This window comes from Heterocephalus glaber, unplaced genomic scaffold, assembly GCF_053883595.1.
Source record: "Heterocephalus glaber isolate CG9 unplaced genomic scaffold, H.glaber_assembly_v1.0 deba00001444, whole genome shotgun sequence".
Classification (NCBI taxonomy): domain Eukaryota; kingdom Metazoa; phylum Chordata; class Mammalia; order Rodentia; family Bathyergidae; genus Heterocephalus; species Heterocephalus glaber.
This window is the reverse complement of record NW_028258297.1, coordinates 31,957,090-31,978,432: the sequence shown is the minus strand read 5'-3', so window position 1 is coordinate 31,978,432 and position 21,343 is coordinate 31,957,090. Positions and strand designations below refer to the sequence as shown.

Here is a 21,343-nt window from a genome sequence, read left to right as displayed (position 1 = left end):
GGCAGGGCTCAGCCTGGCCAGAGTGGTGGAGGGCTGTGGGTGGAGAGCACTCGGGTGCGGGGAGGAGACCCTGAGTCGCTGTTTGCAGATGAGGAGGCTGGGGAAGCAGTTGGAGGACTGAGGATCAGGAGTGCTTTGTGGTGGAAAGGGTGGCTGGGACCTCAGCTCTCTGGTGGTGGGCAAAGCAAGCACCCCCTCCCCGCCAGCTGTCCCCCTCCAAGATTTCGCCTCTTTCCATGTTCTGGGGCGGAGGATGACACACAGGGTGGTGTGGTCAGGGCTAGAGCAGTCTCTGGAGAGGAGGAGCCCCTGCAGCTCCGCCATGAGTCTCACCACACCCTGCAGTGAGCACAGGCACTGGGCCCTGGACCCTCCCCGAACTATTTCTATTAGCTGTAGGAGTGGCGTGTGATTTCCACAAGCAGACTGCCTTCCCTAAGTGGACTTTGTCTGTTCATAGGAGCTCAGAGTTGGAGTTCCTGAACCAGTGGGAGGAGATGTCCCCAAGGGGCTGGGGGACAGGTGGGACAGACACACATTGGGGGCCATCATCAACATAGATGATGTTCAGAGCCACAAACAAGCCTAGGAGCATAAGGAGGAACCATGCTTTCCTGACCCTGGACCTTCTCTGCAAGGCCACACTGCCTCCTCCCTCTGCAGGTCTCTTCATGATGAGCCCTGGATCTGAAACACCAGCTGCTCTCGCCCACCAAAATGCACTGAGCTCAGAGGAACTCAGCCTTCCCTGATCCCAGAGCAACACTCAGTACCCCTGGCCATGCAGTGGGGGGTGTCCTTCTCAGGTCTGTGTTTGTTACTGGTATTCACAGGCTGGAGACCTCCACTTTGGTGATCTACTCTGAGTCAGGACCCCTCCCCTGCTTCTGTGACCCCACAGTTGCTGCCAGTGCCCAGGTGAGTGGCTGCTTTTCCTGGTGTGTTCCCCTGGGCAAACATAGGAATCACCAGGAGGGCTCACTGAAACAGATGCTGAGCCCCCCTCCATGTGGGAGGCACCACCCAAAAGGTTTGTAGCCTGGATGAGATAAAAAGGAAAGGAAGACCTGCTGCTGTGGCCACCTCCTGCCTGCTCTGCCATGGACTGTTTCCTCTCTGCTATGCCTTGGAACCAGGTGACCGATGGAAACTTCTACAATCTGAGCTGAAATAAATTTTTCTTCCTTAAACATGTAAATATCTGATATTTTGTCTTAGCAATAAGAAAAGTAACCAAGACAGATTTTGATAATATAGAAGTAGGGTTGTTGTTGTGATACTACCTGGCTATATGGTTCAGGAGCCTTTGGAACTGGCTTGTAGAAACAGACTAGAAAGGTTTAGAGATGCTGGCTGAAGAAGCGCCCCTGGAATGCTGGGAGGTTCTGGTCAGAGCTCAGAAGACCAGAATATTGATAGAACTCCTGCTGGTAAAGACCAGTCTCAGGAGGTTTCAACTAGGAATGAGTCTACATTGGCTGTTGGAGTCCAGACACGTGTGCTATACTTTGGCAGAAAATGTGTCTGCATTTCACTTATGTTGAGACTTTGCAGGAGACCACGATTAAGTGTGGCAGACTAATTAATCTGGTGGAAGAAATTTCAAGGCAGGCTAATGTTGAGGTTGTGGCATGGCTGCTGTTGGGAGCTTTCAGTCTCATCTATGTTGAAAATCAAGAGCAAAGGGCCCGCAGAATGATTTAAAATGTTTTGAGTTTGGCCTGAAAGGAACCTCTGGTAAAGCTGTGGACTGCAAAGGAGTAGAGGAGAACTTGGTTGCTGAGAAGGAACAGGCAGGACAATAGAAAAGATGGCCTGCGAACATCAAAAGAACCAGCAGGACTCCACCCTTTTGCAGCTTCAAAATTGCAAAGGTGAAAGACTTTGCTTTGAGAAAAGAGCCCCAGTGCACCATGTTCTAGAATGGCAGTGGTCTAGAGAATTTGTTCCTCTGGGTTTAGTTCATAGTGTTCAACAATCCAGGCATTCAATCCCTACAGCCAAGAAAGAAGCAAGCCTGGGTATTGTTCCAGGCAGCAGACCTTGGTGTCACCCACATGGTACTGATTTTAGGCGCATAATGCATGGGCTGTGGAGTCAGAAAGGCCTCTACCCAGATTTCAGAAGAAGGCCTGGGGGCCCAGGCAGTGCGTCCCTGAGAAGGCAGTGTGTGAAGCTGAAGATGCAGTGGAGACCCCAGAAGGTTGGAGAAGCCAGAAGCATGGATCATCTGAGGAAAGCTGCAAGGAGGGAGCAGAGTTGGCCCAAGAGAGAAGCGATGGGAGCTACAATCATCAGCAGTGCCATAGGGGTGGAGCCACCCAATCCCTTTGGAGCTCACATCTTGCCACAGATTGCCTCAGATGGTGGACATGGAACTACAAGACTTAATGTTTGCCCTGCTGGATTTTAGTCTTGCTTTGGTCCCATTTCTTTCTATCTCCCTATTTGTACCTTTTGGAATGGAAATGTTTACCTGTGCCATTGTATGTTAGAAGTGTTTAACTTCCTTTTCATTTGTACAGGGGCTCATAGCTAAAAACTTGCCTTAAATCTCAGAGATTTTGGAGTTGGACTTTTTAGCAATGCTGAAACTATTAGGACTTCGGCAACTCTTAGATGGACTAAATGGCTTTTGTATAAAGAGATGTGCATGAGTCTTCAGGGGCCAGGTTTAATTTCAGTTCTTTGAGAAATCTCCATACTAATTTCCATAATGTTTGTACTAGTTTACATTCCCACCAACAATGAAGGAGAGTTTATTTTGTGCTGTAGCCTCACCAGCATTAGTTATTGCTTGATTTCTTAACGATTGTCATTCTTTGTGGAGTAAGATGGAATCTTAGCGTTGTTTTAATTTGTGTTTCTCTAATGGCCAGAGATGCTGAGCAGTTTTTCATATATTTGTTGACCATTTGTATTTCTTCCTCTGTGAAGTGTCTGTTAATTTTTCTTGCCCATTTCTTGACTGGATCTTTAATTTTAGGTAGTTTAATTCTTTTGAGTTCTTTGTATGTTCTAGATATTAGTTCTCACAGATACCCAGTTTTCCCAGAATCACTTGTGGGATGGGCTGTCTTTCCTCCAACATATGCTTTTGGCTCCTTTAGAACAAGCAGTTGAATGTGTCTGGGGAAGTTTCCGTATCCTCAGTTCTAGTCCATTGATCCATGTATCTGTTTTTGCCTCAGAACCAGGCCTTTTTTATCACTATTGCTTCAGAGTATTGCTTGAAGTCAAGTATTGCTATGCCTCCTGCTTTGCGCTTGTTGCCCCAAACTGCTTTTGGTATTCTGGGTCTCTTCTGCTTCCACATGAATTTTAGGATTATTTTCTCTAGATTGGTAAAGTATGCTGTTGGTACTTTGATTGGGACTGCATTGAATTTGTATACCAGTTTTGCGAGTATGGCGATTTTGACAATATTGATTCTGCCTATCCAGGAGGAGGGGACATCTTTCCATTTTCTGGTTTCCTCTTCAGTCTTCACAGTACTGTAGTTTCGCTTGTAGATGGCTTTCTGTTCTTAGTTAGATTAATCCCTAGATATTTTATTTTTCTGGAAGTGACTGTGAATGGTATTGTTTTCATAATTTCCTTCTCATCCCATTCATTGCTGGTGTACATAAATGCTGATGATTTTTGTGTTGATCTTGTATTCTGCTACATTGCTGAAGTTCATTAATAATTCTAAGAGTTTTTTGGGTAGTCTATGTAGAGTATCACGTCATCTGCAAATAATGATAATTTGAGTTCTTCCTTTCCTATATGTATTCCTTTTCTTTCTCTTGCCTAATTGTTCTAGCTAATGTTTCAAGCACTTGAATAGAAGTGCCTTGAATAGAAGAGGTGATAATGGACATCCTTGTCTTGTTCCTGATTTTAGGGGAATGTTTTAGTTTTTCATCATTTGCTATGATGCTGGCTGTTAGTCTGTAATACACAGCTGTTATCATATTCAGGTATGGTCCTTATATACCTGTTTTCTTCTGGGTTTTTAACATGAAAGGATGTTGGATTTTGTCAAAAGCCTTTTCTACATCTATTGATATAATCATGTGGTTTTTACCTTGCTTCTATTTATGTGCTGTATCACATTTATTTACTTATGTATGTTGAACCATCCTTGCACCTCTGGGGTGAATCCTACTTGATCATGATGTATGATCTTTTTGATAATGTGCTACATTCTATTTGCTAATATCTTGTTGAGGATTTCTGCATTTATGTTCATTAAGGAGATTAGCCTATAGTTTTCTTTTTTTAGTTAGGTCTTTAGCTGGTTTTGGGATCAGGGTGATACTGGCTTCCATAAATGAATTTGGGAGCACTCCAAAATCTCGAGGAGTATTGGCAATATAACATCTGTATAGGTTTTGTAGAATTCAGCAGTGAAGCCATCAGGTCCTGGGCTTTTCTTAGTTGGGAGATCCTTTGTTACCATATCAATTTCATTGCTTGTTATTGAGTTGTTAAGTATATTTATGTCTTCTTAGGTTAATTTTGGTAGTCTGTGTGTGTCTAGGAACCTGTCCCTTTCTTCAAAATTTATTACTTTGCTGGAATATAATTTTTTGAAATAGTTACTATCTTCTGGATTTCCATAGTGTCTGTTGTGATTTCACCTATTTCACTTCTAATTTCATTGACGTGAGTCTTTTCTCGTTTTCTCTTGGTAGGTCTGGCTAAGGGCTTAACTAATTTTATTTTTTCTTTTAAAGAACCAGCTCTTCAACTTGTTGAAAACTTTATTTGTCTCAATTTCATTGATTTCTGCTCTCATCTTTATAATTTCCCTCCTTAATTTTGGACTGGGGCTGGTTTGTTGTTCTCAAGGGCCTTAAGATTTCTCATAACGTTGCCTATTTGAGCTTGCTCTGTCTTCCTAATGTGAGTATTAATTGCGATCAGTTTTTCTCTTAGAACTGCTTTATAGTGTGCCAGAGGTTTCAATGAGTTGTACCATCATTGTCATTAACTTCCAGGAATTTTTCAATTTCTTGTATATTTTGTGACCCATTGATTGTCTAGGAGTATATTGTTAATTTTCCAGGAGTTTTTGCACTTTCCCTGGGTTGGGGAGGTAGGGAGATGTTTGTCAAAAGGCATAGAGTTTCAGTTAGGAGCACTACCTTTTGGAGATTGATTTATAGCATGGTGACTGTAAATAATACATTCTTGGAAAATGCTGAAAGTGGATGTTTAACATTCTCATCAGAAAATGTCACTGTATGAGGTAATGCATATGCTAATTAGCTATATTTAGTCATCCCACAATATATATATACTCCAAAACATCATGTTGTACATGGAAACTAGATACAATTTTATATGCCAATTGAAAAAAAAGAAAGCTATGAGTAGCAGTGTGCACCTGTAGTCCTAACTACTCAGGAGGCTGAGACAGGAGAATGGCTTGAGGCCAGGAGCTCAAGGCCAGCTTGGGCAGCACAGAGCGATCCCATTTTAAACAAAACAAAAATAAACAAACAGAGAAGCACTCATTTAACTCACCAAACAACAACAACAACAAAACATTCTCCCACACAATAGCATGTGTGTGTGATGGGACAAACCAGACCCTACCCTGACTCCACCCACTAAGTACCAGTGTCCAGCTCTGAGTTCTTGGCCAAGCCCAGCAGGAAAGGAAAAGGCCACTGCAGTGGTTTAATTTCCAACTGAATTTAGTGTTGGATGAAAGTGTTCTCACATGAGCACTTCCCGCCGGTCGCTGTGGGCCCCCTCCAGGCGGCCCACCCATCTTGGCCCCGACTTCATGTTTAAGGGCCGCTTGCCATGCCTGAGACTGCAGAGCTGAGGCAGCGGGGGCTGGGGTCGCACACCGCGGCCCTCACACTGCTGTCAGACCACTTCCAGAGCCTGTGTGCTCTTCCTGTGCCAGTCAATGAGAGCTTGACTGCCCGATGTACAAAAACATCCTGAACAGTTATTAGATGCTGACCATATCTACGCACTGCGTTAAGTGCGATTGGCACATTAATGTAGTGCCTAAAATAACCCACTTGCACGGGCCTTCCCTCCCTTTCACAGAAGAGGGACCGGAGGCAGGAGCCAGGCGTGTGAGCCACTCGCAGGGCCACATGCAGAAGTCTGACCTCCCCTGGCTTGGCTTCTCGTGGCCTCTTTTGTCCTGGTGGTCTCTGGCTGGAGCTGAGCATGAGGGGAGCTGTCCTTGGCAAGGACCTCGGGTGGAGGGCTGGGGAGGCAGCAGACCCAGGTCGGAAGAACCACGACGGCCAGCACTACAGATGCCAGATCCCAGGAAGCCTCGCCCTCATCGTCGTCTCCTTGACTTTAAGGCCCGGGGCCTATGAGGCCCCCGGGGAGACCCAGGCTGCAGCCTCTGGACAAACACGATGTTATTTGCCGTGCACAGGTAAAGGAACGGAGGCCGCTCTTTTGGATCAAATGTGGGGTTTGACTGCTAACCACAGTCATGTGGCTGGTGCTAAGGGTGGACCTTGAGTTAAAATCCTAGCACTAAGAAGTCTTGGTTTTTAAGCCCTGAAAGATACATTTTTCCTAAGTATATGACTATTTTTTGCTTCCTTTGCAAGCACCAACATGTATTCTGTGTACTGGCGAGAACTCGGCTCTTACCTTTATCTCTCAAGGGAAGAGGTGCCTTCCTTCCTGGAGCAGAGAAACCTCCGCTTCCCTCGAGGACATGGAAACCCTGGGAAATGTGGCACCCTGAGAAGGGCACAAGGCCATCCAGATGGGGGCCGTCTTTCTTAAACAGGTCATTTAACCTTAATTTATCAAAGCAGATGATGCATATAGGAAGGTCATGTGATTTTGTTTTAAATTTATTTACTTACTCATTATATGTTTGTGGTACATAACTACATTGCTTTGGGGAACTGGTAACATAAATTGTATCTTGGTCTTTCTTTCCTCCCTTCTCCTGTTCCATCCTTCTCTAGATCCCCTTCCCCAGCTCCAAAAAGTCTTCTTCCCTCTACCTCTAGAAACCACAAATCTGTTTTCTGTCTCTGTGCATCTGCTGGCCTTTATGTTTCTTACCAATGGAATGTTATAATATATGGTCTTTTGTGGTGAGCTTTTCTCACCCAACATAATGTTTTCAAGGATCATTCACATTCTAGCATGGATCTGTCCTTCATTCCTTTTTACGGCTGAATAATATTTCATTGTGTGCACATACCACCTTCTGCTTATCCATTCACCCCACCCCCATTTTAGTGCTGGGAATGGAACCTAAGCCCTCAAGAATACAAGGCAAACACTCTACCACTGAGCTACATTCAGCTCTTCATGGGCATTTGGGTGTTCCTGCCTTTTGGCCACTGTGGAAGAGAGCTGCTTCTGACATTCGTGTATAAATTTGTGCTTGCGTTTCTTCCAGTGGTGCTGTTTGGAATGGGATTATTAGGTCACATGGAGACTCTACGTTAGCTGTGTCCCATGGGCTCGCCCACTTTTTTGATCATGATGTCTGCTGGGGCCAGTGGCCGGGGTACCTGCTCAGGACTGTGGAGCCTGACAGTCCCATCTCTTCCAGCTGTGGCTCTGGCTACCTGCAAAGTGATGGTGTCCAAGCAGCTCTCTCAGGACCCCCACTGGGGGAGGAGACTCACCCAAGGACACAGCCTTGTCTGAAATTGAAGTCCCCCCTTGGAGCCACTCCCTCGCCCTGGCATGGGCACAGTGGGTGCTGGCTCCTGGCTCCTGCCTCCAAGGGCATATACCTGTCTGCTTGCTGAGGCTGGCTGCTTCCCATCGGACCTCCCTGATTTGGGCCCAACTCCCACTTGATGCTGAGAATCACCTCTGCCTGGAGACCTGGCACAGCCAGCCCTGCTGAGCCTCGGCTTGGTCCCCAGGAAACGGGTGGGGACTGGCTGCAGCTCTTTCCCTCTCCCCAAGGCAACTCTTGGATATTAGACTTTGCCGTGGTTCCCAGACCCCAGACTTTGGATCGCACTCTAGACCTTGAGATCTGAGTCCCTGGGATCACCAAGGCCGACACCATTCCCAGCACAGGCAGGGCCAGAGCAGGAGGGTGCAGAATGGTAACACCAGATCCAGTCCTGCCTGCCATCAAGAGGACCAGGAAGGCTAGGGGACCATGGCCCGAGAGCCAATGTCCGCAGCCTCTGGGGAGGCAGGCGCTTTGCAAGCTTGATGTAGTGTCCAGGCTGAGGCCTGCAGGGCATCTCTATCTGTGTGGTCCAGAGAGGTATACAGTGGCCCTGGAAGCAGCTAGAGAATGCGAGAGCCACTCCAGTCTGCAAATCAGTGATGGTGAAGCAAGGCCGCACCTCTGGGCTTGACCAACAGTCCTAACAGCAGCCTCCTGGCAGGCGGGGTCCCAGCAGAGAGCTCCCTGAGCAGCCTCTCCAGGCCCAAAGCTAAGCCACCATCTGATGACCAGAACTGCAAGCTGAGGGGGCTGGAACTGCCCACTGGTCCCGGGAAGAGGGCCCCTGCAGGTGGCGGGCATCCCGCTTGAGTACAGCAGGAGGCTGGTTCCCCCTTCCATCCTTCCATTGCCAGGAGGAGGGAGCTAGAAGGGGCCTGGGTCTCTGACCTTTGCTTGGGCCTGGACTACCACATGTCCAGAGGGGAATCGATCTCACCCTCACCACTGCTAGGCTTCAGTGGTCATCTAACCTACCTGTGTGGTGTCCTCCTGCCAGCAGGTAGAGGGATGACCAAGACAGTGGTCATGGAGCCTCAACCTGCACCTAAACTCTCAAGTGGTGGTGGACATGCACCCGCCCACCCCATCGCAGCAGCAGCAAGAAGGGGACAATGGTGGCTTGCCCTCTGTGGCTCTGGGGATGGCCAGGCTGGGAGGGGCTTGCCGGGCAGTGGGAGGAGGGGCTGCCCCACAGACCCTTCATTGTGGAACACGCTACTTTGTGCCTAAGTGCATTCACAACCTGCTGGGCTCAGACAGCACGGGCTCACCTTCCATTGGGGGAAAAAGCACAGATTATGCAAAAACTCATCTCCATTCCCAGACAGGAGGATTCATACAATTTCTCTTTTGCTTTCAGAATAGTGTCTTATTGTCCCTGGAACAAGATACCATGGCTCAGCCATAAGCCTAAAAAATATTCCTTCGTGGAGTTCTAACTCGAAGGCAAATTTCAAGTGGCTGGAAGTTGGCATAAAACAATGTTGCCACTGATGTGCTGGGGTCCTATAGGTCTTAGGAGATCCCCAAAGGGGTGTGTGATTCTCTCACACAAAAATGTTAAGAACTGCGATATGCAAGCCTTTCTCTCAGGGGTAGGCACAGCTGAGGTCTGAGCCATCAGTTCCCAGAGACCTGGCAGGCCCAGGCATCCGACAGCGGCATAGCCTCAGCAGAGTCAGGTATTCCAGGTGTCCAGACCCCTGGTTTGGCTTGCTGTCACCCCAGCCACACGGACTGATAGTGTGTGTGCGTGTGTGCAAAGGAGATGCACCCAAAGCTAAATTCCAGTGTTCACTTTGGGATCTGGGTATAAAAAGTATGGGAGGTGATGCGATTCATTGAAGAGACCTTGGAAATCGCTGAACTCCCTGATAAATAAACCCTGTCTCTTTCTCTTGGGTCAGTGGAAACATCTCCTAGGAATCTAGGAGTTCCTTTGGAAAGGACTGAGTTCTCCTTGCAGGTGAGCCAGTCACACACATACTTGTGTTTTTAAAAGAAACTTGACCTTTCCGGGGCAAGAAAGAATGTATTTACATGGCAACTGGCCAACAGTCCTCATACTGTTAAGCAATTCTTGTCTGGGAAAAGGAAGAGCTCCGGTTCCATGAACTGCTGGGGGAGAACGCTAAAGAAATGATATGCCTTCAGAACACCCTAGCTGTTGCCCAAATTTGTTCCCTAAAAGGCATTAATCACATCATTACCACTATCATCAACTACCCATTGTTTCCAAGGTTTAGAAACCCCCTGCACATCTCCGTGGAGAGGAAACCTTAAATATTAGCCCCCAACCATATGTTGACGAGAGAATCTCAGGGGGTAGATGTCATGGCTGCATTCTCACGTTGATCAAGTCCATGATGAGCTGGGTTCTCGGCTGGTCTCTGTTCTCCCAAGCCAGTGCTCCTGGTTTGGGAGGATTGCAGAGTCACTGGGGAGCCCCCACTGCTGAAGTCTGAACTCCCAGTGCCTCTGTTGCAGCCAAGGCTACCAAAACTGGGAGCTCAAGAGCTAAGAGCACCCAGTGCTTTGGAGGTCGGAGGCCCTGAGAAGGGATGCTGCATTACTGCTGATGGCACAGCCATAGGCAGTGTTCCAGAAACCACTACTTTCTAGAATGAGGAAGAAGAGTTGAAGGGCCCAGGCAGCTCTGCTGTAGCAACTCTGGCCAAGCAGGATGGCCTCTTCCTCTGTGTGTGCCGTGTGCCTCTGGTCCTCGAGTCCTTTCTCAGATGGGCAAAGCTCGGCCAGGTCGGATGTACTGCGATGTGGAGCCATGAAGGTCACAGCGAGCTTCCCCACCCTCCCCTCACCGGTTTTGAGGCCAGGCTTCCCCGGATCTGAATCTTGGCCCTGCCATTGGTCAGTCATGGAACTGAAAGAGTTTTAGGCTTCTCTGTGCCTCAACAGTCAGAACTATAAAGTGGGATGATAACACGGAGGTCGGAGGGCTGGGATGACTATTGGCAACAATTCATGTTAAAAGCTCATGAAGTGCGCCTGGCACAGGGTGGGGCCTTAACAGGTCACCATTTCTATTCCATTCATGTAAATGCCCCACATGCTACATTCCTGGAGGGTGGGAGACTGAGACTCTGTGGGAATCTGTCCCTCCTGAGTGGGGAGGAGAATTCCCCGCATCTCAGCTGTAGGATGAAATTTAACAGTCAAATGCTCCTACTTCCCGGGCATGTATGATGTTTATTTGAATTATTTCAATATAGTTCAAAATTGTGTTTAAATTCCCATGTTTACTCACTAGGTTCTTTCTGTAAGCTGATGTTCTGAAAGATCTATGTGCTGAGGAAAAATAGAGCCCAAACCTAAAATCGATAGAAATGATCTTCAAGGGAGAGGAACTTCTGCTAGGGGTACTATTCTGCTCTGATTCTAGCTCCTACCATTGCCTCAACCCCAGGGCCTCAGGTAGGCTCGGACGGCAGTCACGTTAGGCCTGCTGACCTCACCGGCTTCTGCTCTTCCTCCTGCTCTCCTCCGGCCCTTTATGGCATCTGCCTGCCTCGAGCCAGTCTGGGAGTCAAAGGCCAAGCCCGAGAGCGGCGCCCTTAGACTCCAGTGCACATTGGAGTCCCCTGGGATGCACACTGCCGGGCCCAAGCTGGGTTTCTGAGCCACAGGCTCTGGACTTCGGACCAGCTGAGGGACGTCGATGGTGCTTCTGAGCTGCTGCTTTAGGCAGGGCCTTTCAGCCTTAGATGGACATTGGATCATCTGAGGAGTGAAGACAATCAACTCCTAGGCTGCAGGCCCTGGGAATTAAGATGGGGTTAGGCTGGGACCTCAGATGCTGACACTCGGGAGACAGTCTTGGCTCCACCTCACGGCTGATCATCCCGGGCGCGCTAGATGGAAGGTATCAGCATGCCTCTTCTGCAAAGCACTAGGTGGTACATACTGTAGGGTTTGTGGGCCACACATCTCTACTGCATATTCTTTGTTTCCTCCCATTTGTTCTAATTCTTTAATATATAAAAATCACTTTCAGCAGGCTCGGGCAGAACTTGTATCAGCCAATCAGCTACCCAATCTAATGACGGAAACAGGAACTTAAAACTAGCAGTTTTTACACAAATTAAAACCAAGGTGGAGGGTAGAACAACTCAATAACGAAATCAGAGGGACGGTGTCAGTGTGGCTGTCTGACGCAGTTCTTTCCCACATGAAAGAGGAGGGTTTCCTCCCAGCCCTGTTGTACTAGTACCTGCTCCCTAGTACTGGCTTAGAACTACGGTTTCCTGCCAAGTTCAAAGCCCTCAGCTGCCTTTCCCGTGCTGCTGGAAAGTGCTACTCATATTCCCAGTGCTCCCCTTCTCTCGCAGTTCCCCTTGCCCTAACTTTCGACCTCATCCTCTCTCCTCAGACTCGGAGGGGCCTCTCCTCCGGAAGGCCTGGCTGTTCTGAGCCTGTTGTGCACCAGGCTTCTCCAAGTGCAGAGCTACACAACAGGCTCACAGTCCTCTGCCTTGTGCCTCTCTTCTGTCCAGCGAAAGAACGTTTCCTTGGCAACTAAGCCATTTGCCGCCTTATCCCCACTTATCTGCTCAGCTTTGCTATAGAGACGGTGAGGCCGGGAGCAGCAAGCAAGCACCCTTGAGCAGGAGTATCCTTGGACTCCGTGGAGAGTTTGGCTTAGCCTGGCCTGGCTTTTGGGGGTGGGGTGGGCAACTGGGGATCGAACTCAGGGCCTTTGCACTAAGCTATATCCCCTGCTCTAAAAAGTTTTTTGAGACAGGTTCTCCCTAACTTCTCAAACTTGCATCTTCCTACCTCAGCCTCCCAGGGTGCTAGGATCATAGGCGTGTGGGATCATGCCTGGCTGAATTTTGCTTTTCAGCCTGTTCCAGACCTCAGACAAAGTGGCCTCATGTGCATGTGACTGTGTGGACTCAGGTCCTCACTCTCAGGGGGCTGTGTACTTGGCTTAATGCTCTGTTGTTGGCATCGTGAGGTCCTTCATCATTTCATCTTTGAGCTTCCATTTGTAAATCAAGTCCAGGGTGGGGGACACGAGTGTGAGCAGAGCGAGGTGTGCACTGTGCAGGTGAAGCTCAGGATTTGGAGTCTCCAGCAAGTACTGGGTAACACGGTGCCCACCTGTGACAGGGCCAGGGGGTCCTGGGAGGCCTCGCTCCATGTGGAAACCAGAACTCGGCCTACACAAAGAACTGAGTCAGGCATCCCGAGAAGCAGGTTAGGTGGCCCGTCCTTTCTTACTTATGTTACTTCCTGCACTGGGCCACAACTGACATAGGAAATGAAGGTGACAGGAGGGAAGGGAGAGGGACACGCACAGTTCCCAGTTCTTTCCTGCTCACTCCTGTGCAGCAGGGAGTGACCTAGAAACAGCAGACTCAGTGTGGCGCATATTTCCCTGCTCTGGTGAGAGGAGAAACCAGGGCACACACAGCCTGGGGAACAGGGATGGCGCGATGGTGGTGAGTGCGCATGAGTCGAATGCTTGCTTCTTTTCCTTTTACGCTAGCTAGCATCGCATAACAAAGATGAATGGTAAGAGCCATCTTAGTAATTCAAAATCTTAATTTTTCTGTACTTAGAATGTCGTTAACTGTCAACAAATAAGAGCAGCTCGACAAGTTCTGAGAGCACAGAAAATGTCACATTTCAGAGCTTGGGTTGGCGGCTCCTCCTGTGTTAGGACGTGGGCCCACATTTCCATGCTGCGCTGGGTCCTGCGAGCCATTCAGTTGGCCTGGAGGAGGGACTCTCCCTCAGACAGCGTCTCTGTGAGGACCGAGGAAGCGGCTCCTTCCTCAGAGCCCCTCGTGAGCACCCGCTGAATGCTGCTGCTCATCAGGCTCCATGCTACTTGCTAGAGATAGAAAGCAAACATAACACCACTCCGAAGTAGTGGCAAGGAGTAGAATTCTAAAGCCAGGGAATAGACAGTGCTCTCCAAATGTCCAAAGTGCAGTGCTTGTCTACAAAAGGAAGCTTGAGGGAGAAATTTCTACAGTGTTTCAGGAACACTTCTCTGACCTTCACCTGCCAAAAGGCCTCCTAGTCCAGCCTCCATCCACACTGCAGGAATAAACAGAATGACGGAATCTCTGATTTTACAACCTGTTCCAGGCTTTAGATAAACTGGACAACACCAGTCCACTTCTGACCACTGCTGAGCTTTTTAAACATACAAGTTTCTGTCAGGAAATGACCTGCACAGTTGTTTTTAAAATGCAATTGATATAAAGCAGAAAGGTAGACAGTGAGAGTAAAATCAAATCATCAGTAGCAGTCTTTAATTTTTTAAGGTAAAGAAACATATTTCATGTGTGTTGAAGGTTGGCTGACAAAAATCTCTAAAGACATGAAGTCCATGTTGGAAGGAAAAAGGGAAGGAGGAAAGGAAGGAGGGAAGGAAGGAGGGAAGGACAGGTCACTAAGTTGGGATGAGGCTGAGAACCACTGCAGGGTGACCCCACACCCATCATGAAGGAATCCTGCTCACTCGTTCAAAACAGATTGGGAAACCAGCAGCATGATTTTCCTTCCTAGTTTCTGACCCTCCGTGATGCCCACAGTTCTTGGGATTTACAACAGTGACCCCTAATCCCTGAAGAATGGTCGTCTGCAGTGGGACAGTGGGACAGGTAGGTCAGGCTGCTGGGCACAGCTGCGTCCCCCCACACCAGTGGTCCAGGGCCATCTGGAAAGGCACCCGAGGGAGATGTGGGGAGCAGGGCTGGCTTGGGGCACAGCCAGCAGGAGACTGCGGGCATCTTGACGACCCCACCCCTCCCCATCAGGGGTCCTTCACCTTGAGTGTCAGATGTCTGGGGCACACTTGGGGGTTCTGTGTCTCCCTGCTGTGCTGAGCCCCACAGGGTGAACTCAGCCAGGCAAAGACGCCATTGGGATCACTTCCCCGACTTACAGATGGGGAAATGGAAGCTTCAGCAAGGTCACATGGAGGGGAAGGGGCAGTGCTGGGACGAAAACCTGGCTTGGGCTGGTTGCCCACACGGATGCCTCCACTGCTCATGTCCCAGAGTCCCCGAGTCCCAGCTGTGGCGTAGGTGTTTGCCACACAGCCTGCGCTTGCTCAGCTGTTTCATCTTCTATTCTTGGCACTGAGCTTAATCTCAACATCTAGAGTCCAGCAGCAGGCATTTCTCAGGAACCCGGAAGTTCAAAGCTCAGCACAGCACTGGTGCACCCGTGTACTGTACGTGGAGCATCCCACCACCTGGCTCCACCTGCACTGAGTTGTGCTGTCCTGAGAGATGAAGCTGCTGACTCTGGGAACCATGGGAGCCAGCCAAAGGTGCCTCATATCCAAGAAGCAGGGCCAGCAGTCCTGAGGAGTCACTGGAAGAGTCCGTCCCCTACTGTCTCTCCTCTCCCTTTGTATGGTCTCCCGCCCCACATCCCACCCAAAGCAACCACATGAAGTTATTCCACTCCTCCAACGTGGGTGCCTTAGTCACTTTTCTCGTCACTGGACACAACACCAACATATGCAACCTCAAGGAAGAGAGTTCTGCTTTGGTTCACAGCTACAGTCCCTGGTCAGCGTGGCAGATGGGGTAAGGCGGAGCAAGGTGGCTCACACCAGGGGGGCCAGGAAACAGAGAGAAGGTAGGAGCCTGGAGAGAGAAGCCCTTCCAGGTCATGCCCCCAGTGACCACATTCTAACAGGAAGTCACTTACACTCCCCTGACATGACTTAACCTTTATCTGCCCAAAGCCTCTCTTCTGAGCCCCTGAGGCCCTTGGAGAGAGTCTTGGTCTAAATCAGAACAGTGGGGACAGCCTCAAGGGCTCCTCCTCTGGAGTTTAGGAAAAGCAGTGGCAAATGTACCCTCTGCCACAAAACTGGACACAGCAGTTGCCTGCTGCCATATGCAAATGTATTTATAGGAAGAGATGGCATGAGAGAATGTTCTACGGGGAGGTCAGCCTGGGAACCCCAGGAAACTGCTGTAAGTATAGGTCGCGTGGTGCCACCATGTGGCTGGCTTCTGAGCTGAGTCACTGCTCAGGGAACAGTTCTTCTCTATGCCAACTACTCAAGAGAAAATATGCTGATGGACATCTACTAGTGACAGGGTGCAACTGGACAGTCTGCCTGGTGACACAGCCAAGAGAGGTCAATGACAGATGCAGTCACCATGCTTATCTGTCAGATGGCCAGTGCTTCCCCTGTCCAGTGCCTGCCTCACACACGGCCCAGAGATTCCCCAGCCCCTTGTTGCTGCACTGTGTGCAAAGTCATTTTCATACTGCTTTGAGCAAAAGTTCATGAAATGAAACCAGGTGCACTAAACAACCCTAAGATGAACTCCATGGCTGGACAGAAATGACTTGGGAATCTCACTTTGGGGTCTGAACCTGAGGGAGGAGACAGAGCAAGGACAAGTAAACAACAGAAACCCACGGGACAACACACAAGAAACCAGACAGACCAGACGACTGTGTCAAAATATCAGAAACCAACAGAAAAAGGTCACTCTGATATCTCCCGCCATGTCCAACCTAGACGTACACGACCCCAGCCTGAGTTGGCCCGTCCTCTCTGGCACTGTGGCACTGTGGGCTTGGGACAGCATGACCGTCAGCCAAACCCTTCGGTCAAAGGTTCCCCTCCCAGCGGGTGGTGGGCCAGGTCAGGCACTGGCTGTGCATGACTCTACAGCTGCAGCCCCAAGACCTTAACCCTCCAAAATACCAGGCCCCTGGATGCCCAGGACCAGCCCCTGTGGAGGCCGTGAGCTCTTCTCACTGGCTGACTCCCACCCTCGGAGTGCACTCTCACTTCTTTCCCTCACTCCTGTTACTCCTTTTAAATACATCTCACTCTTGCTATTTTTTCTGATTTTTCTGTTCGATTCTTTGTTCAGGACACCAAGAGCCTAGGATCAACTTCCACGAGACCCTCTTCCAATAACAAACCCTGTGCAAGCCTTCGGGCGGGCCAAGAAGGTGTAAATTCCAGGCACAATGCCGTCATTTCATCATTTCAACGAGGGGCTAAAGACATGCCCGGAGGCCCTCTGATAAATGGCTTTCTCGTTTTATTTTGGTAGGACCCTTTCTTCAGAGGAAATCCTGCCTGGAGGGGATAGGCTGAGTTATTGGTGCCCTGCCTGTGGGGTTCAAAGCTCCTAGGAGCACAGCTGGAAAAGCACACAGGCACCCTACTCCTCCTGAGTGTGCAGACAGCCACAGGGCCCTTTCTTGGGCACATCCGTGTTCCAGGTGCAGGGAGCCAGTGGTGAGGTTGCTGCTTTAGGTGAGGAGCTGGGAAGGGCTGCAAGAAGTGGTCTGTGAGCTTCGATCAGAACGATCATCTGGAGACACCCTGATCCTAACTAATGAGGAACAGACTTTCCCCACACACAGTGGGCAGGGAGCCCAGGCAGAACCTGAACCTCAGCTTTCAGGGTCCCTCGACCAGGCTCTTTCCTGCCACAAACTTATGAAACAACTACTGCATGCAGAGAAATCTGACAGCCAAGAGTGAGAAGCCACCAACCGTGCTCTGGCATCGGTGCTCTCTGCACATGGGTCTCAGCAGCCTGGCCCCAGGCCTCCCTGGCTGTGAGGCTCTGAACCCCCGGAGTCAGAACTCTGTTGTGCGCACCCTGCACCCTGACTTTGCCTGGCAAGCTTCTCCACTCCGTTTTCTGGCTCCTCATTTGCTGGCCCAGATGTAAAAGCAAAACGGCGATGAAGTCCCTGGTTCATCTGGAAACTCAAGGTGCCCTGGGCGATTTGGAGAATGTCAAAGCAGTGTTTCTTTGCTGCAGAAGACATCTGCACAAACCTAGTGAGCCCACCCAGGCCTGTGGCGTTTCCACACCCCAGTCCCAAACAGGCTCCTGAAGACACTGCTGTTGTCCGAGTGCCACAAGGCACAGCATGCAGTTGGCTCCCTCTGCTACCCACAAGCCAACTGCCCCAGGCCGCCCCTCCCCAGGCCCCCGTGAGCACCTGTGTGCCCAGCGGCTCCCCCTGCCTGGGAGCCTCACTGCCCCGAAGCACCTGGGCATTTACCACTTTGTCTCCAGCTGCCCCAGAGACAGGCAGGACCATGGCTGTCGTCCCCACGTGGACTCAAAAGCAGCTGAGTGAGACGCGGGAAGAGTGCGACCCAGTAAAGACCACGAAGTTCTGCTCCACACTCAGGTCTCCAGATTCCAACGACCGCTTTTTATGACAACCCACATGCACACAAATTAGACACAGACTTTCCACCCTGCCTAACAGTACCCACATTCTCTCCCGCCAGCCCCTCCCTCCACCCTGCAGAGCACCTAGGAGTTTCCAGGGCTCTGCTCTTCCCAGCGCCACAAGCGTGACGCTGCCCGGGCGTCTGGGCATGTTCCTCGCACACTCAGCAGCCTGAGCCAGGTCCGGACGCCGCCCGGCCAGCCCTCCCTTCCTGTTTCCAGCCCACTCACACGCGCGAACGCCGGGCACACTCCGGGGATCGTTCCAGAACCTCGCGCGGCTACCCCTTCCCGCCGCGTGTGCAGGGACAGCCCCCCCCCCCCCCCCCCCGGCAGCTCAGCTGGAGGCCGAGGGGCTAGCGCTTCGCAGACCCTGCTGTGCCGGGACTCGCCACGCCTCGCCGGGCTGCACCAAGGCCCCGCTCTGTCCCGCACGCGTGCAGAACGGCGCCGCGCACACAGTCCCGGGACCCCGCGCCCCCTCGCGTGCACCCTGCGTTCCCGCCCGCCCCGCGCGGCGCCCTCACTTACCGCCGGCGGTCGCAGGAGCGGAGCAGGCGGGCTGGGGGCGCCGGGGAGGAGACGCCGCCCACCGCCCAGCCGCGCCCCTTCCAACTTCCCGCCCCGGGAGCGCAGCCCCGCCCGCCTTCCTGCCGGCCGCTGCGGGTGGGAGTTGGAGCTGTCCCCGCTGTACTCCCCCGTCCGAGGCCTCCCCGCCCAGGGCGAACCGAGGGCCGACCCACACTGGAGCAGAAGGGCGAGCGGAGCGGGCCCCGTGCCCCTGGCGGCGCCGCCTCCTGCGCCCTGGACCTCCTCAGCCGCGCTCTGGTGCCAGACTGCCCACGTACCAGCTCGCGGGGGCTGGGGCGTCACCTAGGCGGAGAACCACAGCCGCTGGCTGCTGAAGCCCGGTGTCCTGGGCACCCCAAGGGCTGCCGAGAAAGGGTTAACACGGCGGGAGGGGGGGCGGAAGGAGGTGCTACGGGTTGCCCCCTGCACAGCTGGTGTTGGGCTGTGGTCGCAGTGTAAGGGGCTGGAGAGGTGGTATGGTGGGAACTTCCGGAGGGATTAGTGCTTCCAGAGGGATTAGTGTAACGGGTTAATTCTCTGAGAAGTGAGTTCACGCGCTCCCAAGTCTGGATTAATTACACCCAAGAGCTGGTCCTTGTAAAGTGAGGGGTTCCTTGTGTCTGTCTCTCAAAGGCAATTGCGTTCCCTCCACTTTTCTTCTATGTTGGAGTACAACGCAAGGCCTCCCCAGAGGTATCTACCCAATCTCGGACTTCCCAGCCAGCTGCCAGAGTCCTGAGCCAAATAAACGTCTCTTCTTTGCAAGTTACCTGGTCTTAGGTGTTTTGTTATAGCAACAGAAAATGGACTAAGGCAGTGGAAGTTTCAGAAGCGATAATTGCAATTGTCCCTGTGAGATGAAGTCACAGAGTCAGAGGACAGGAGTCTGCAGAGCTCGGGGGTGTGCTGTACAAGGAGAAGGCTGTGGTGAGGTGTAAACATTCTGGGAGAGCTGGGAGTGGTGTGAAGCTGAGCTCACTGGGAGGCGAGTGGAGTTTGTAAAGCAGGCCACCTTCCAGTACCCAGGAAATGTGGTGGGCCAGGTGATTCTGGAAGACTTAGCAGAAGGGCTGTAGATGGGAATTTCGGAGTTGCTTGGAAGAAGCTGAGCTGACCTCGTGAGCAGAGGGAGGTCGAGAGGACAGGCAGAAGACAGGACCTGGGTCTAAGGATGGAAGGGAGGCGGTGGAAGAAATGGAAACTATCAGGAGAGATGAGTGAGTGTCACAGAACTCAGGAGAAAGGGGGAAACCAGGAAGGAGGGTGCCCAAGAAAGTAAGTTTAGTATGGAAATTTGGAGTTATTTAGGGTAAGTTGTAGAAGCCAGGTTGCAGCTTGTTACGGGTTGCATCTTGATTATCCCTCAAAGACGAAAGTGTTGAAGGCCTGGTCACCAGCCTGGGGTGCTCTGTGAGGGGCAGAACCTCAGGAGTGGGACCTAGTGGGAGGACATCAGGTCACTGGGGGCTGCCCTTGAAGGGAGCACTGGGACCTCCAGCGTTTCCCCCTCTCTTGCTTTCTGGCCAACATGAGGCCAGCACCTTTGCTATGTCATGTGCTTCCCACTGTGGTGTTCTGTCTACCACAGGCCCCGGGGAAGAGGACCAAGCAACCATGGTCTGAAACCTTGGAAACCGTAAGCCAAAGTAGATCTTTGCTCCTTCCAAGTTGTTTGTCTCAGGTATGTTTTTACAATGATGGAACACTAACATATCACTCCTGGCGGTGGGGGCAGAACCAGTTGGTTGATGTACAGATACAAAAGCACAACTTCTTGACTCCATCGCAGGGGCCTCTGAAGGACCACCCAGCTCTGCAGTTTCCACAGGTGGCCTCGGTGGAAACAACATCTCCATTAAGTTCACTCTCTGCCTAATTCTGTTTCTTTCTTTTTTAAGATGTTCTTCCCAGCAGCAGCTCTCAATTGGCTTCCAGACACAGGAGACTGAGAACTGTCAGTGGTACAATGAGAAGGTGGGATAGCAGGGAAGCCCCAGCAGAGGAATGGAGTTGGCGGAGCAGGCTCTGGATAGGATGGCCGTAGATGATGTGGTCCCGGGGGCCAGGGTGGCTCAGCAAAGTCAGAGTGGTGCCAAGGGAAAGACTGACAATGGCTCCATGCAGGGTGTGGTCAGTGTGGGCAACGGCTATTCAGAGGCTCCACTCTGGAGGAGACAAGGGCAGAGTGGGCGTGGGCAGGGAGAGAATTCTGGGAGGATGAGCTGCGATGCGTGGATCATTGAAGTGAGGACAGTGCTAGGGTGTGGGGAATGGTTGGGAGGAAACTTTTAGTCCCGGGACAGGGCACGGGATAAATGGAGCTCAGGCCAGGATGCTATGCAGTATCATCCCAATGTCTGGAGTAGTAAACCAACAGAAAAATAACAGCAACTAGGAAATTTCTGGGAGCCACATTTACAAACATGAAAATGGAGGTGGAGAGGAGATGGTAATCCGAGGGGCACAGTCTCAGTTGATAGTAGAAAGAAACTTAAGGTTTTTAAAAAAAAACAATCTGTCACACAGTGTGGTGAACACAGCTAGCTTGTTTCCCATGCTGTAACAGAATACCCAAGACTGACTAATTCATAAAGAAAAGAGGTCTATTTAGCTTTCTTTCTGGAAGCTGGAGGCCTGAGATTAGGTGGCTGCATCTGCTGGGCCTCTGGGCACTGCTGCCTAAACTCACAGTGGGGAGTGGAAGTCAACCAGGCAGGCCTGAAAGACAGTGGACAAGAACTGGGCACATTATGGGAACCAGCTGTGCCGGGAGGAGTCTGCAACTCTGCAGGAGCCAACCCCGTCTCTTGAGAAAGACCTCAGCGGCCCCAAAATCCTCACCTGCCAACACCTATACATTGGCAAC

The 21,343-nt window shown here is 50.9% G+C and overlaps 1 protein-coding gene across 4 annotated transcripts in view; it reads right to left on the bottom strand.

The window, feature by feature from the left end:
- Window positions 1-18,729, bottom strand: part of Tspan11 (tetraspanin 11) — a 57,449-nt gene extending 38,720 nt beyond the window's left edge. For 2 of the 4 annotated variants that reach the window (XM_021248151.2, XM_021248150.2), the window contains exon 1: window positions 18,439-18,713. The gene's annotated coding sequence lies outside the window, so the exon portion shown is untranslated. Of the gene's footprint in view, window positions 1-18,438 lie in introns of all 4 variants that reach the window. The other 2 variants (XR_002390823.2, XR_015452186.1) reach the window with 2 other exon arrangements.
- Window positions 18,730-21,343: the final 2,614 nt, after the last annotated feature.